We start from the raw sequence: 6,269 nt of genomic DNA, 5'->3' as shown, positions 1-6,269 counted from the left end.
GGTGTGCAAATGTCCGTTTGTGTCTTTGCCCTTAAGTCCTTTGAGTAGATACCTAGCAATGGTATTGCTGGGTTGTATGGCAATTCTATATTCAGTTTTTTGAGGATGGATAAAATTTACAAGACCTGGTCAACTTCCTTGACCAAGATAAAGGAAGAGGAAGGAATCAAGAATGATGTTTAGGACTGAGCTAGTGCTAGGGCCTGGAATCAGGCCACAATTTTCTCAGCCATGCCCTTTGGTTCCCACTGCTTCAGAACCATAGATCCCAACAAAGTGAGGGAGCTTGCAGCCTTGGTGAAAATGTGTAAGCAGGACCTGAGCATTCTGCACACCGAGGAAATGCACTTCCTGGGAGGGGGTGGAGAGCACGTGGTAAAATACCACCTGCTGCTCATAAAGCTAAAGCAAACGAAAATATCAAGGAAGTAAAAACAGATAGTAAAAAGACAGATGAAACCATAAAGACAGAAGAACCATCAAGTGAGGAAAGTGATCTAGAAATTGGCAATGAAGGTGTTATTGAACCAGGCACTGATGCACCCAAGAAATGGGAGATGAAGCTATAGGGATAATAGGAGATGATGGATCAGGCAAATAATAAGAAAGTGGCTGCCACTGATGCCCTAAATGATGGTGAACTACAGAAAGCCATCAACTTGTTCTCAGACGCCACTAAGCTGAATCCTTGCTTGGCCATTCTGTATGCCAAGAGGGCCAGTGTCTTCATCAAATTACAGAAGCCAAATGCTGTCATCGGAGACTGTGACAGAGCCATTGAAATAAATCCTGATTCAACTCAGCCTTACAGGTGGCAAGGGAAAGCGCACAGACTTCTGGGCCACTGGGAAGAGGCAGCTCATGATCTTGCCCTTGCTTGTAAACTGAATTATGATGAAGATGCTAGTGCAAAGCTGAAAGAAGTTCAACCGAGGGCCCAGAAATTGCAGAACCTCGGAGAAAGCATGAGCAAAAACGTGAAGGGCGAGAGATCAAAGTAAAAATAGAGTTAAAAAGGCTTGGGAAGATCCTGAGAGAGCCCAGAGGGAGGATGAAGCCAGAGGACAATGAGGAGCTCAGTGGGCCTCTTTTCCACATGGCTTTCCTGGGGGGATGCCTGGAATGGCAGGAATGCCTGGGCTCAATGAAATTCTTAGTGATCCAGAGGTTCTTGCAGCCATGCAGGATCTGGAAGTTATGGTGGCTTTCCAAGGTCTGGCCCACAACCCAGCAAATACATCAAAATATCAGAACAACCCAAAGGTTATGAATCTCAATGGTAAATTGTCAGCCAAATTTGGAGGTGAAGCGTAATGCCCTTTTGACAAAGTCTTTGCTGAAGGAAAAGCAACCTGGATCACTTACTGGATGGCGCAATAATACAAACCAGTTTACCCCTGACCTCATCAAGAAACCTGGGGTATTTTGAAGATCATCCTTACCCCTTTGCCCCAAAGGCAGCTGACATAGGTTACAGTGGTTTGCCATTAGGGTATTCATTCAGATAATGTTTTCCTATTAGAAATTACAGGCTTTAACACTTTTTGAACCTTAAAAATATTTAAAACTAATTTAAAGTGTGCATTAAAAATCCTGTGTTTTTCTTTAATAATCATTTTGATTTTCCTTTGAGTTGGGTGGGTAAGGAGGATACTTAAATATGGAAGATTTATTGCTCTAGTTTTGTGTGGGGCAAATATAACTCATTTAAATAGATAAAGTTGGAATTGGAGTTATGGTTATTGAGGCATTTTGATTTGTACTTCCAAATGCTTTATTTTTAAAAAATTATTTATTTCAACAAGAAAACTATTGGGACCACCAGTATTGCAACAGGACAGGGGTAGGAACTGGAAGTACTTGGTGGGGCAGCAGCAATCATTACTTTTTATGTAACATGAGACTTTGTGCAGGTTGCATTTCATTCTTTCACTGTGGTGAAGGGTGATTTTTGTAATGCTGCAATAGAGTTGTATTACTTAGCTTTGTTCTTGTCCAATATTTAAAATAAATGTTTCATATTATTTCCATATAGGGGAAATATGGGAGTACTTTTCTTTTTATATTCTTGGGTTTAAAATTACCTCTCCTCGTCAGAAGATGTACAACTCTATGCCTGCTTTCTCCTTGTTTTTCACATTCTTTCCCCTTACTCATGGGTTGTGGATAACTTTTTGCACTGACATCATCACTGCTACCATCATTTGCAGCATAATTGTGCAAAGCATATTTAATGCTGTGCTTAATTTAATATGTGATACATGTGACAATTAGGGTAAACTTATAACAGCTGTAGTTTCTTACTTGGCTAAGAAATAGTATATTTAACACATTAGATTTCCACTTTTATGTAATCTTGTATCATCAAAAGATGTTGGCAAGGAAGAATTCCCTTTGGTGTTTGGTCTTGTGCTTAGGAATTCCCTATTGTTGTTGGAGTTTAATTCATTTGTATTACTCATCTTTGTATATTCAAGTGTATAAGGTTTGAATGCACTGATACTCATAAAGGGGGATCCTAACTTAATCCGGTATGAATTATAAAATAGATGAAATATATGATTGCGCTTCCTTGTGAATAAAAAAACAAATGATGCTTAGATTTCTGGTTTCCCTAACTGGATGGAGGAGATACCATTCCAAATATGGAACAATCGAAAAAAATCATGATATGGGAAAGAAAAGAGATCATGTGGTTCTCTTAGACATATTGATTTTAAATACCCTTGAGAAAATAAATTGGGAGTTGGATACATGTTTAGAGTGTGAAGGACTGATCTGGGCTGGAGATAAAATTTGAGAGTCATCGGCTCACAGATGATGATTTAAGACAAGATTGCCTAAGAAGAGAATGTAAATGAGAAGAATAGAAGACCTGGGGCCAAGTCTTGGGGAACTCCAACATTTAATGGTCTTGAAGAAAAGAATATTCCTACAGAAAGACAGAAAAAGAATAAACAGAGAAGAAAGAGGAAAGCAAGGAGAGCGTTCTGGTCCAGAAACTATGAGAATAAAATATTCTAAGAAGGACAGATGACATTTTCAACTCTGCTAAAAGGTCAAAAAAGGAAACAAGTGAAAATGTTCTTTAGTTCAGGGATACAGAGGTCATTGATGATCTGTTTTCAATGGGGAACTAGAATGGAAGTGAGATTAAGTGAGATAAGACATAAGTGGGCCACAAGGAAATAGCACTGCACATTCACTATGATGTCTACTATCGAAAAGACAAATAATAATATATATTGGTTGGATGTAGAATATTTTCTGGTGGGATCATGAAATGGTTCAACCACTTTGGAAAGTAGTTAGTAAGCTCCTCAAAATGTTAAAAACTGAGTTATCATATGACCCAGCAAATCCACTCCTAAATTTATACCCAAGATAAATGAAAACATATGTATATACAAAAACTAGTACACAAATGTTCATAGACGCATTATCCATAGTAGTCAAAAAGTGGAACCAAAAACCAAACCAAATGTGCATTAACTTACAAATGTTTAAATAAAATGTGGTATATTCCTACAGTGAAAGATTAAGCAGCCATATAAAGGAATAAAGTGCTAAGTACTATAACTGGATGAACTTTGAAAATAGAATGCTAAGTGAAAGAAACCAGACACAAAAGACTAAATATTATATTATTCCATTTATATGAAATTCCAGAATAGGCAAATCCATAGAGAAAAGAAGTATATTAATGGTCGCCTGGGGATAAGTTGGATAAGGAATGGAGAGTGAGTGCTAGTGGCTATGAAGTTTCTCGCTGGGGAGATGAAAATGTTCTAAAATTAGGTAGTGGTGATGGTTGCGCAACTTAGTGAATAAACTAAAAAAAAAAACATTTAATTATATACTTTAAAAGGGAATTTTATGTCATGTGAATTACATTGCAACAAAGCCGTTATAAAAATAAACAAACAAATAAATAAATAGGCTTACATTTCCAAACATAATAAATGTTCTTAAAATTGTCTCTGTATATTAAACAAACAAAAAAATAGAAGTAAGCTGAGGTAAAGGAATATACATAATCAAATTAAATTTATGTTTCATGCCACATCTGTGAAAGGTATATGAGTTGGGTAGCAGTTGAAAATAGTGAAGAGAGAAGTGCCTTGTTTAGTATTTTAATATGAGAACATTTAGGACAGTAAACAGTTCTATTTAAACAGGTTCCCAGTGTAAAAGTGCATCTAGTTATATGAATATAACAGTGCATAATGTTTTCAATTTTCCAAAGCTTTTTTAAGTCTAATGCTTATCTTTTATCCTAGCTACTATTTAAAAATGTCTTGTGAACTCATAAATGTTGAGAACCACTGGACCCATGGACCTATCTTGCCATGCCATGATGCCTCCCAGAGGTACTGCATTTCTGATCTGGAAGCCCATCCTAGCATCTGGAACCATGTAATTCTCCAAGGCCAATTGTTTGATTCTGAAATGCCACCAACTCTGGATTTCCCAATCCTGCTTTCCATCTATCTGTTGAGATAACAGTCTCTTTTACATTTACCTTTTTTTTTTGTACAACCAATTATTTATCTACTTCGTGACTGAAATTACAGCTTCCCTTTAATTCTAGACTTTCCTCTCCAGACTGAAATGTCCACAGCAGTTTCTGGGGCAATTTTTCCATCCCGGGAGAGTTCTGAAACCATCCCCTTCTCACATTCTGAATCTTACCTTAGTCAGCCAACCATGCAGAGATGAATTCCAGTAACTAATTGATGGCATTACCATATTCACTGCAGTGGTTTGCAGCTATGCACCCCAGAAAAAAATGTTCTTAAATTTAATTCATTCCTCTGGTATGAACCCATTGTAAGTAGGACATTTGATGCGGTCACTTCTATGAAGGTGTGGCTCAAGTCAATCAGAATGGATCTTAACCCCATAACTGGAGTCCTTTATGAGCGGAATGAAATTCAGACAGACAGAGAGGAAACCACAGAGGGAGAAACCAGAAGCGGAAAGTCAAGGGAACCCAGGAAAGAAAGGAGAAGCCAAGAGAGGCCACCACGTGCTGGCAGAACATCAGTCTTTGGGAAGAAAGCGTCACCTTGATGATGCCTGGACTGGGCTTCCTGTAGCCTCAAAATCAATAAATTCTTATCATTTAAGCCAACTAATTGTACAATATTTGCCTTAGCAATGAGGATATTAAAACACTCACTTAAAATAACTCAAGAAGTCTCTACTATCTTTGACTCCTCTCTCATATTCCAAAATCAATAAATTATTCAATTGTTGAGTCATTTCTTCTGTTCCCCAGTATTCGGATTTCCTCTACTACCAGGCGCATAGAAGGACTGTATTGCTTCAGTCTCATGACGTTAGGTATGACCACGTTACTACCTTTGGTCAATAAAATGACAGCAAAAGTAACATTCCAGTAAAGATTTAATTGCCAGTGCCCAACTTTCTGACTCATGCTTCCTCTGTCACAGTGATAGATCTACTTTTAAGATCACTGTAAAAGTACTTCTGACGTAAGTCATAAGATCAAAGCATCCCAGAATGTTGAGTCAACACAGGAAGCACAACTGCCCTGAAGAGTCACCTGAACCTGCAGAGTGCTTTGCATAAACCAGTAACTTATGTTGTGTCAAGCACTTGAGACTTTAGGGTTGTTTGTTCGTGAAGTGTAGTTTCACTTATGCCGACTGACATAGTCACCAAGTTCTAGCCACTTTAATATATGCAGTTGTATTTATTTTAACTGTGTGTGATGGTTAAAAACTAGGGACAACACCAATACCATTAATAAAGAATGAAACAAATTAGAATAGAGTGGAATATGTGCAGCCTTTGAGGAAAACCTTGTAACGGCATTAGAAGATATCCAGATGTATCGGTTAAGATTTTTTAAAAGTCAGCTATAAAGCAGCATATATAGTATGATCCCCTTTTCATAAAAAGAAAATGTATATATATATATACACACACATAGATATAATATACACATGACTAAGTATGGAAATAGAATATTCTATTCTTACTACTATATGCAGAGGAAATTCTCTAAGAATATTTTACAAATTATTACTACTGTTATCCCAGGTGGATAGAGTTACATTTTTTGCTCTTTAAAAACAATTATTCTGTATTGTTGGACTATCTTTTACAAGGAGTACATTTTATTTTTATATTCAGAAAAAATATATAATGTTTTAAATATAACTTTCATATCCTTCTAGGGTTAACACATTTCCCATAGGCTTAAAAAAAAAAAAAAGACAATCCTATGTAAAAATATACAA

General features: G+C 36.9%; 1 pseudogene; it reads left to right on the top strand.

The window, feature by feature from the left end:
* The first annotated feature begins 231 nt into the window (after positions 1 to 231).
* On the top strand, positions 232 to 1,314 carry LOC143690705 (hsc70-interacting protein-like; annotated as a pseudogene).
* The last annotated feature ends 4,955 nt before the right edge of the window (positions 1,315 to 6,269 follow it).

Source organism: Tamandua tetradactyla, chromosome 7, assembly GCF_023851605.1.
Source record: "Tamandua tetradactyla isolate mTamTet1 chromosome 7, mTamTet1.pri, whole genome shotgun sequence".
NCBI classification, from domain to species: domain Eukaryota; kingdom Metazoa; phylum Chordata; class Mammalia; order Pilosa; family Myrmecophagidae; genus Tamandua; species Tamandua tetradactyla.
This window is presented reverse-complemented; position numbering and strand designations above follow the sequence as displayed.